Below are 11,931 nucleotides of genomic sequence, written 5' to 3'. Positions count from 1 at the left end.
TTCATTCTATGGGTGACTTTTCTCAGCTTCTTGTGCAGGACCTCCTCAAGGACACAGGTCTAAGTCCCTTTCAGGAAGATTATCTCTCAGGAGACCCCACTCCAGTTTGTCTGGCTCTGCCTGAAAATGGTGGAGAAGGTCCAATCATGAGCAGGCCTCCTGCTGTCTTTCTAGTGCCGCAGGCCCCTTCTGTGTGCACTAAGATGCTCCCCAAGCCTCTCCCAGCCCCTGTTCCCACTTCATCTCTAGCTTGGGAACCCTTTCATAGCTCAGTCCATCCCTGATTCGCTACTCAGAGATGCCTTCCCCCAGCTTTTAGGAATGTGGTATGCAATTTGTTGAGCAGGAAATATGTATATTCCTGAAAAGAAGAACTCCAGCCCGCTACTACCCTTCATGTTTATCATGAACACTATTGAGAAGTTGAGTTCAGGATAAAGACCACATCAGTGTGAACATCCAGGTAGGTGGCTCTGCTTTGGACTGCATCGTCTACCATCCATTTACCTCACACAATCCTTTTGTGTTGTCTGAGCAGCACACCAGGTGATTCTGTAACCACAGGATTGAGGGTTACATGGGTGGGTTGGGATAATACACTGAGCATCATTGTGTGGGGCTGTGTTCATTTCTGCTTAGGAACTATCCAAGGCCCTTCAAGATTTCACTGGTAACTGTGGTAGTAAGAAGCCAAGTATAGGCCTAGGATCCTGTCATTTGTGTGGTACATTTGGAGACACATTGGTTACCGAGTGTCTAAGTTAGGGTTTCTATTGCTGTGAAGAGATAGCATGACCACAGCTACTCTTATAAGGGAAAACATTTAATTGGGTTAGCTTACACTTTCAGAGGTTTAGCCCATTATCATCATGGTGGGACATGGCAGCGTGCAGGCAGACATGGTGCTGGAGAAGGAGTTCAGAGTTCTATATCTTGATCTGCAGGCAACAGGAAGTGAACTGTGTCACTGGGTATAGGTTGAGCATAGGAGACCTCAAAGCCCACCCCCACAGTGACACACTTCCTCTAACAAGGCCATACCTACTCCAACAAAGCCATACCTGGAAATAGTGCCACTCCCTATGGGGGTCATTTTCTTTCAAACCACCACACCCCTGATGGGTCCTTAGTTCTTGGGACATAGCCTTGTGTGTTCTAGGTGTCAGACTATCCTGAAGGGGGTCTGTGCTTCTCACCCTTTCTGCACCAGTGTGTGTGTCAGTTGCTGTTTTCCCAGAGTGACTTGGACTGCACAGGGAGGTGTGTAGAATTATGACCAGCAGGGTTCTGAAGCTGTTGCTGGAGTTACATGGATTGGAAGGAAAGGCTTCCCGAGTCTTACGGTCAGGTCCAGTGTGTCCTGAGAAGGGTGGGAAAGTGTCCCAGTGAGAACCATTCTTTTGTCCCAAATTCCAGGAAACCCACTGGATGCGTTTTGTTCACACAGTATGTGGATAATGTGAAAGACTTCCTGGTTACTTTAAAATCTGTAAGTGCTCATTCATGCATTCTGCTTCTCATAGAGGCTTTGAAGACACCCGTTGAGGCATTTCCCCACAGAGTCGTGGCACGATGGAGGCATCTTTTTCCTGATCACCAAGGATATCGGCATGGCCTATTATACGGATAGCTTTAAACATCCCACCTATGTAATGATGATGATCATGGTGTGTGGGTTACAAGAATTTCCCATGAACTTTGTGAGGCATTGGGTCCAGAGTGGACTCCTTCTACCTTACTTAGTCTGGTTTCCAACTGGGACAATTCCTGCCATTCTCGGGATCTTTAGGAGAATGATATACAAGTTCTTGTCTTTTCTGCTCCTCAGCCATCACATGACAAGTCCTGAGGCTCAGGTCCGCTTTTTGTCTCCACTCACCCAGTCCTGATGCCTTCACTCCCTTCTGTGTTTTCCACTGTTGTGATCTTTCTTGGAACAGATTTCTAGCTGACCTCATTCTTACGGGTCTGCTCTGGACAGACCTCCTGGCAGGAGTCAAGTAGCCTTGCCGAAAGACCAGGTCTGTTTCGGTTTCCTGGGCTGAGCTAGCCCTTGCAGGGACAACAACGCCCTACCACCTCATGATGACCAAAGATAGCTGCCCCACCCTGAAGCTGGAAAGTCCCTGGCTCCCAACCAACTCCCTGTTGACTCGTTGATGCTAGATTCAAACCAACCAATCAGCTGAGTTCGATACCCTACCCTGGAATTCCCCGAGCTGGGCTTAAAAGGACCTTGCACACTCCGTTCATGGTCATCGCCATTTTGCCCAAATGGTTGACTCCTATATGCGGGAACTTAGTCTTGAAAAAAAAAACGCTCTTGTTAATTGTGTATGTGAGTGGTGGTCTTTGTAGAGTGATATGCAGACCCTAACAGGTCCAAGGTCATCAGTGCCAGGAGACATGACCTCCATCTGCCACTGTCCCCAAGCAGTGTCTCATGTCTCCCATTAGCCCACAGCTCTGACCACACTTCACACCTCTCTTGGTGTTCGCCCGTCACTCTGCTCCTAGGATCCCTCCCAACCAGGTGTCACAGTGCTGTTTCCCTCCTGTGCTCCACCACAACCTTCTCAACCATCCTCCTCTCTCCACTCCCTTCAGCGCAGGTTCTGCAGCCGAGTCCACGGTGTCCTGCGGGTGTCACAGCACAGACAACGCAGGCCCAGAGAGAAATGCCTTGGGCCCTACCATCACATCATGATTACACTCTAGGTCCCTTTGCTGCCCAGGTCCTCTAGGTGTTGCTAGTTTATTTTCTGACCTTCCTCTTCTGCATCAAATGTCACTGTTGGCCTGAAGTATGCAAGGACAAACAGGGCCCTCATCAATGCATGTCTTGGGGGAGGGGGAGAGGCTACTCAGGGTTATGTCGGCAGATATGGGCATGCTGGGAGGGTTCTAGAGCGCAATGAGATCATGGATGAGGATGGTCACTCTTGGAGTCTTCCCCTTTACCCATCATTATGTACTAGGTGTGAAACTCAGCCCTTCCCCTCAGCAGAGTGTGCAGGCTCTATCCAGCGTGTGCCTGTGCATTGAGATCTGCATGTGTCCTCTGCTCCCCAGGGCTGTAGGGGTGGGAGCCCCCTGCTCAGAAGCTTTGTGAGTGATCCACCTGAGGCTTCCAGCCCTACTGCAGACACTGCTGCTCAGGTGACCCTTGTCCCAAACCATAGGCAAGCATGATTCCCTCCAGAGCCCTCCCACCTGGCTGACCTCTTTTATAGGAGTTTGAACTATTCCTCCCTGTTCCTGGCAATGAGTCTTCTCAGGTCCTAGGTGATCAATCCATGAGGAAGGTTGGTGCCTTCCTCATTTTCTGAGACTTCATTTCCCACCCTTCTTTGGACTGGGTTCTTACAGTCCCACATACTATCACCCCATGTATCCTACAGGTCCTTCTCTGGTTGCAAACCCACAATCTGTGAGGTTGTATGAAGCATTTGTAGTGATTACAGGCCTGAACAGATATCTTCAACCGTCCTTGTGATGGTAGAGATTGCGCTTTTCCTTGTGTCTTCTTCCTCTCTCTTCAGGATTTCCCTGTAAGATATGACCACAGAAGCCCTCTTTAGAGCCGTCTATCTCTCTCTGCAAATACATTCCTCAGAGTAATCTGAGAATGTGCTCCCTGAGGAGGGGAATGAAGGGAGGACTCCAGATGACCCAGGGTGAGCATGTGCATGAGCTGGGCTCCAGCATAGGTCCTGCTCACTGTGGTCATAGACATGGAACCTTTCCTACATCACTGTGCCTTTCATCTGTTCCACACAGAGTTTCTGGGAGAAGATGGGTTGAGGTGTTCCAGCGCATTTAATGGGACTTGTGTGTGAGGCTTTTTTGGGAGATGTGAGCACATTCTACTCATGCCATATAGACTATCAGTGACAACCTTAAGTACAGTTAGACCAAAGCTTATGTTTACCAACAAATGCCTTTATTTTGGTTACTTGCATGGCATGGGGACAGGTTTCTGAAAGGTTACGAGTAACCCAAAGTTGACTTAGCACTTAGAAAAAGTCTCATCTGTTTCTGGTCAGTGGTGGCGCATGCCTTAATCCCAGCACTCAGGAGGCAGAGGTAGACAGATCTCTGTGAGTTCGAGCCCAGTCTGGTCTACAAGAGCTAGTTTTAGGATAGCTAGGACTGTAACACAGAAAAACCCCATCTCAAAAAACCAACCCCCCCAAAACAAAAACAAAACAACACCCCACCCCCACCAACAAAACCCTCACCCTAGCATGGAGAACAATCCTCTTTACCTGCGTGGCTAGAGCCCCCTCTTCAGTTCACTCTATATTCTACAGCATGTTGTGGAGCGAGGAGACCACAGGCAGCTGGGGCAGAAGTCCATATAGCAGTCAGGGAGGCATGGAAGGGCATGTTTGCAGCCTCGGCATCAGGTTCATGGACCTCTCCACCTCCTCCTGGGTAGGGGAATGGGCACAGGGAAGGATATTGTCAGAAGACTACAAAACAGATCAAAACAGCCCACATACATTTGTATATACTGCTACTATACTCATTGCTCTGCATGTAAGCTTTGGGAATTGGGAAAATAAGTGTAAAATAAAGCTGTTAAAGTCACGTCCTTACTGTGTCAACACTCACCTTTTCCACTTTCCCCACAGTAAACAGACAGTCTTCAGCTTGGGCTACAACTCATCACTATTTTTTCTGCTCTCTTTGTAACCTGGCCCTGGCCATCTTCCTCCCCGTCCCTTCTGTTCCTGTCTCAACCACACCCCTTTGCCTCTTCTAGACCACACTGCATGTCCCTCCCACCTGGAGTCCCCTCCTACTTCCTCATCCATGACTCATTTCCTTCAGTTATGGGTTCCATTGTCCCCTTTTGTGCATCTGACCTGGGCAATTCCATCGAATTCACTGACCCCTGGTCCTCTTAGTTGCTCCCACCTTCTTCCATTTGCTGGTTCCTCAGGAATGTGCCGCCTGTAACATTATATAATTGAGTAATCAGGAAACTGTGCAGGCACAGTTAATACAATGAACACTGAACACAGTGTAAGGTGAGCTAGAGGCACTAACAGAGGGTTACAGGAGATTAGAGGAGGAAACCTTTTTGCATTAGGATCCCTTACATTTGGTTGGTCTCACCATGACCAAGTGTTACAGCTTGGGGCCTTGGCAAAGTCACTTCTTGGTTCTGGTTTGGTTTTGGACCCACTGAATCCTCCCACAGAGACAGTCACACCACCCACACATAGGGTTTTACTTTTTCCTATAAATCTGTCTCTTACATTTCCTTTTCCACCCTCAGTGATCCTGTTGGAAATCACTACACTCTTCCTTGCCCATCATGACAATTGGGTTTTTGTTTGGTTTCTGTTGCTTTGATAAAAAGCTGACCCAATCAAAGTGAGTCAGAGAAGGTTTTCTTTTCATACCACTTCCAGGTGACAATCCACGACAGAGGAAGTCCATAGCAGGAGTTCAGGACACGCACCTGGAGGCAGGAGCGGAAGTAGAAACCATGGAGGGAGGAGTGCTGCTAGCTTGCTCCCCATGACCTGGCCAGCCCAGGACCTACTGCACAAGGGTGGTACTGCCCACAAGGAGTTGTGTCCTCCGGCATTAACTCTTAATCAAGAACATGCCTTACAGACTTGCTTATAGGCCAGCGTGATGGAGGACATCTCTCAGTTGAGATCCCTTCATCCCAGAGAGGCCTAGGTTTGTGTCAAGCTGACATAAAATGAACCAGCGTAGAGAACCACCCATCAATTTGATGCCCAAACACATCTGTATAAACCATAGACTTTCATTTCTACTTGTTCCCAAGCTGTCAAGTTGACATTAAAATCAGAATATAAAACTCAAACAACTTTGAGTCCCACAGTCTTAAAAAATTCCAACACCATAAAAAAATACCATGTTCCCTTAAAAAACCCAATGTCTCTTTCGAAGTCTCTAAACTGTGGGATCCTGTAAAATGTGTGAATGTGTGTGTGTGTGTGTGTGCATATGTGTGTATATATGTATATATACATCAAGTATATATGTGTATATATGTATACACACACATACAGAGTTAAATAATTCTTGCTCCAAAAGGAAAGAACCAGGGCACAGTCACAACCAACTCAAATCACAATCAAACTTCAACAGTGAAAAAGTGCTTGATGTGTGGGACACACTTATAATTCTCTAGATTCCAACTGGCCTGGGCAGCTAGCTCCAATTCTCTGCCTCTTCCCTCTATACAACAAATATCTCACTTCTTAAGTCCTGCCAGCCTCCACCTCACATCTGCTACTCTCTTTGGCAGTGGCTACACATGATACTGGTGTCTCCAGTGTCCTGGGGTCTCCATTTCAACTGAGGCTACACCCTCACCAATGGCCTCTCTTCAGGGACTTCAGCCCTGCCCCAGGATGCCAAGCTTCAGTTTCTCCCCATGATCTCTTCATACCTTCAGAACCAGAGCCACCTTGGGGACTGGAGAGATGGTTCAGCGGTTAAGCGCACTAATGCTCTTGTAGAGGATTGAGGATGGACTTCCAGTCCTCACATGATAGTTTAAAACCATCTTTCATTTAATTTAGAGGAGATCTGATCCCCGTGTCTGATCTCTGTGGGCAAGAAGCACTTACAAGGTGCACAGGCACACTTGCACCAAAAACCCCTCACATGCAAAACGAAATGAATAAATATAATAAAAGTTATATAAAATACAGCACTGCTTGGGTGATTCTCACCAAGTTCAGATGAAAGCACAAGATGGAGCATTAGCTCCCTCTGGACCACAGCTTCTGTGTGCTGACCCTGAGGGAATACTCCCAGAAGACGCACCTCTTCTCCGTCACTGCTAATTTCTCAGCTCCAGTTAACCAGCCCTGATTGTCTGAGGGAAGCAGCAGTTTCACTTCAGTGGTGCCGATCTCTGGCAATCACAGCTATTCTTCAGACCCAGAAGACCTGACACCATGTATTATTAATTCAAAATATCACAGAACTCCCTCTGGACCTCCTCAAGGAAGTCCCCATCACCTGCCTTGTTCTCATGTTTCTTTCTTCACATCTCACATGGAAGAATCATTGAGCTCTGATCAGTCGATGACTTTTCCAGCCCAAAGTTCCAATTCCACCACAGTCCTCCCCAATAGACATGGTTAGGTTTCTCAGAGCAGCAGCCCACTCTTGGGTGCCAGGTTCTGTCTTAGTTTTGTGATAACGCCAAGACCATGGTAACCTATGGAAGGAAGGATCTCAAACACAGGCAGAAAGCACAGTCAGCAAACAAAATGCCACTTGGCTTTTGAAATCACAAAACCTGCCCCTCAGTGGCAAACTTCCATCAGCAAGGCCACATCTCTTACACCTACCCAAAGAGGCCCACAAGCTGAGGGCAAAATATCTGAGTCTATGTGGGTCATTGTCATGCAAACCATCACAAACAATGAAAATATTTTAGTAAAATAAAGAAATCAAAATGCGAAGAACATGAAAAGCATGCCACCCAGAAGAAAACTCTGTGTGTGTGTGTGTGTGTGTGTGTGTGTGAGAGAGAGAGAGAGAGAGAGAGAGAGAGAGAGAGAGAGAGGTGAAGGAGGAACACAGAAACACAGACATCTTTCCTTAAAATTTTTTTGGAGACAGAGTCTAATGTAGGTGAGTCTGGCCTGCGACTCAGCTTTTATCTGAGGCTTGCACTGAACTCCCGATCCTCTTGTCTCCACCTCCCAAGTGCCGGGATTAAGCTGTGCAGCACACACACCAAGCTCCTCTTACCATATTAGTAACTGCCTCTCCTAACTGAGTGTGCTAACACAGGACACAACTCTGTCTCATCCGAACATGTCACTTGACACACAGAAGAGAGGTACGCAGCACTGGAGGTGGGAAGCCACGAGTCAGTGTGGGTGCCCCTACCTTCGAAAACCAAAGAGATCCAAGAGTGTTGGTTGTCAGCTTCTTCAAGGATTCCCCACTTCTTGTACTGAACTCATGTATCACATTGTCTTTATTTTGGACCTGGCCATCCTTGGTGATCCAAGAGCACCCTCAAAAGTAATAAAGTCAAAGGGAAACAATCTGTAGTCCCCACTATGCAGTCCATCTTCCAGGAGGACTGATATTCATCTCAGCATGGCTCCCCATTTCTTTCAATGCACCTCGGTCCTCTTCTGGCCTGGTGCTATTGGGGGAGCTCTCAGTACCTCCTTATCTATAAATGTCATGCAACACACAGATACTGGACCCTGCAGAGAGGCACCTGTGACTTAGCATCATCTAAAAGGTGACCACCCTGAAGTGTGGTGAAGGGCAGTGAAGGATGTGACCGGAAATGGTGAGAATGGGAGCTCTAGAGTTGGGGAACCCTATAAGAACCACCCCCAGAATGAAATGGGGCCACTCAGAGAAATGCCTTGCACCATGACACACTATGGACAGGGAATCCTCTCTTTCCTAGCTTCTCATATCTCTACCTTGTCTACCCCTGGTTAGACACCAGCCACCCATTCTTTTGACTCCTGAGAACATCAACCGCCTGTGGATGCCCCATGAAGCCCTGTCTCGATCACCAGGGATTGACTGCAATCCCTGTTTCACCAATCCTGGATGGGTTCCCCCATCACTTTACTTTCTGGGTCTCTATGAGCATAGTTGGTAGAACTCAGCTCACGGGGTGATAGGAGTGTGACGGCTTCTCATCATACTAGCCATGAGATTCATGATTTGTCAATCACCTCTGCCTAATGTTTCTCAAAGGATAGACTTACATACACCATTGTCATAAATGCTTTCATCCGTGATCCACACACTAAAATATAATCTATGTGATTTTAATTGGCAGGGGAGCAAACAGGAAGCTCTTTGGTACCACAGCCATGGAGACTCCAACCTTCTCATTGTTCTTTGCTTCTAAAGAGCACAGGCCCCACCTTTCCAGCCCTTGCATGGTGGGGTCAAGACCTAGGTCTTGTGAGTATCTCAGCAAGAGCCAAGGCTTGTCAGAGACTGCACATTAATATTGTTTATAGGCAGAGTAGCTGTCCAACCTGAGTCCATATTGTTTATAGATACGTGGATCTATCCAACCTGGACCCACATAGGTACAAAGATGCCATTGTGTGACCCAGCTGGGTATCAGAACAGGACATTGAGGGCCAAGAAGTACAGGATGGGGAGGAAGGAGGCTGTGTTGCTACTGGAGAGGGACCTGTACTGAGTCATTAGAGAGGCAGCCAGGGAAGCTCAGCCACAGACTCTGGATTTAAGAGGTCCTGGCCATCTTGTATCCCTCTTGCCCTTTAGATCCAAAGGAACCTAGACTCATGGTCACCTTGGCGTCCTGTCAGTTTTCAGACAAATAAGAGTGTTAATTTTAATGTGATGGAGACTCTTGTCTAAGAAATTGATGCGGTTGTATAAACACTGTCTCTCAACTGCCTCTGTCAGACCTGTACCTATTACAGATCATAGGACTGACAGAGGCAGTTGAGAGACAGTGTTTATATAACTGCATCAAGTTTCTTAGACAAGCATCTCCATCACACTAAGTGTTCCCTTTTAGAGTATCATGCCCACAACAAGGAACTTTGGAGTTCAGGACCACTGCCATGTGAGTGTCCCCCATGTGTATTTTCTTCTTTCAATCCTTCCTCCACCTGTGTTTGGACATTGATGGCAGAAAAGCCCCTTCCTTTGAGAGGCCACAGTCTCAGCACCCAAAACTTGGAGGGGTTGATGTGGATTTTAGGGCTCGTTGCTCTAAGGCTGATGAAGCAGGTGATGTCAGCGGAGCACAGGCATGTGTTCTGAAAGAGTCTGATGGTTTCCTTTTTCCTAGGTTTGAGGGCGAGTGCATTAAGACAGGATTCCGTTTGCAGAGAACAGAGGAGCCTGGTCAGTACAGTGCCCGTGAGTCCCCTGTCTCAGTTTCTTCACCTGTTGCTGCGATAAAACACTCTAATCAACACTGCTTTTAGGGGAGAAAGGGTTTGCTTTAGCTCACAGTTCAAGGTGCAGCCCACAATGGTGGGGCATTCCAGGCTGCTGCAGCATGAAGCAGCTGCTCATATTACAACCAGAGTCAGAAGAGAGCAGGGAATGCATTCATGCTAGTGCTCAGACGGCTTCACCGTTTCACACAGTTCAGGATCTTCTGCCCACACAATGCTCAGAGAACTTGTCATGTGCAGCAGAGTGCAAGAGGTTTACTGGGGAGGGGGAAAGGGAGGAGGGAGGGAGGAGAGCTAGAAAGAATGAAAGGCTACTTTGATCTTGGAGTGGGTACTTGAGACAGACAGAAAGACAGGAAAGCAAGAGGAGCAAGAATAAAAGAGAAGACAATGACAGACTGGTAATTTTTTGTTGCTACTAAGTTTATTTTATATCCCACTGCAGTTACCCCCTCCCATTCCCTGCCCCCATGTCCCCTCTGCCCCCTGAATCCACTTCTCTGCTTCTGTTCAGAAAAGGGCAGTCCTCCCAAGGGTGTCAAAGCCTGGCGTATCAAGTTGAACTAGGACTAAGCTCATCCCCTCGTATTAAGACTTGGTAAGGCAACCCAGTATGAGGAATAGGTTCCTAAAAGCCTGCCATAGCATCAGGGACAAACGGGCCCTGATCCCACTGCAAGGAGTCCCACAAGTAGACCAAGCTCTACAACTACCATACATACATAGAGGGGCTAGGATGGTCTCATGCAGGCTCATTAGCCGCAGGGCCAGTGTCTGTGAGTTTCTATGACTCCAGCTTAGTTGCCTCTGTGGCTTCCCTTGTGATGACCTTGACCCCTATGGCTCCTGCAATCCTCCCTCTCTTCTTCAGCTCTGCACAATGCTTGACTGTGGATCTCTGCCATCTGCTTCCATCAGTTACTAGACAAGGCTCTCTGAGGTTAATCAGGGCACTCACCAATCTGATTACAGGAGATGACCAGGTGGGCACTCTTAAGGGGTGTGGGTGTCACGTAGCTGACAGTGGAAAGTCACCTGTCAGTGGACTGAGGCAGGAACTAACATTTTTCCTGGCATTACCACTGATGGCACTGCCGGGGGAATGCTGCCTGACCTGTTGGTAGGAAGCACAGCTTGACCATAACCAAGCGGGACAGCAGGTGATAATTCTGCATCAGCGTGCACAGCACCCTTTGGCACTAAAGGAGCCAGTCAGCTGGGTGAACTTTCTGCTCAGTTCCGGCCTGATTTCTCCACGTTTGCAGCCATAGTGTTTAGGGTCTTTACCAATAGGGTCTTATTATCTACTGCAACACGTGACTATCACCGATGGTGAAATTACCGGGCGTGAGAACGGATCAGGAGACACGCCATGGAACCCACTTTAAGAGTTTGTCGAGAGAGAGGAAGACATGCGCACAGGCCTGAGGAAACTGTTGCAGGAAGAGAGTCTGGAGCAAGTGTGTCTAGTTTTTAAAGGCTGCCTAGCGTACGCGCATAGCGGCTTACATAGCTGCGGCACCTGTAGATCACGTGACCACGCTGTACGTACATCACGTAGGGCTTGAGGTCTCTGGGTGACTACGTAAGTTGCCTGAACACTTGATGGCACATGTGTGGCCCTGGAACCTGGAAATGCCAGAGCTTTTGCCAAAGCGCTGGGTGACGGAAATGATAACATTTTACCCTTTTGTTTATTATAAAAATTAGGGGGGGGGTTATTAAGGGTAGCCAGAGGATGGGAATGGGTCATCAGGTCTCTTGTAGCTACTTCCTGCTGGCTTGTGGGTGTCAGAAAGTTGGGGTGCTTGGCCACTTCCTGGGATAGATGGTTGCTTCAATGTATCTTTAGTATTTAAACATGTGTGTGTAGGGGGGGTAGTATGTGCAGGTGTGAGTGTGTGTATGCACTTGATTGTACATGCACGTGTGCAGGCTAGAACTTGTCACGGCTGTCTTCCATTGACTCACTTACCTCATTTTTTTGAGTCAATATTTC

This window comes from Microtus ochrogaster, chromosome 4 (assembly GCF_000317375.1).
Source record: "Microtus ochrogaster isolate Prairie Vole_2 chromosome 4, MicOch1.0, whole genome shotgun sequence".
NCBI classification, from domain to species: domain Eukaryota; kingdom Metazoa; phylum Chordata; class Mammalia; order Rodentia; family Cricetidae; genus Microtus; species Microtus ochrogaster.
This window is presented reverse-complemented; position numbering follows the sequence as displayed.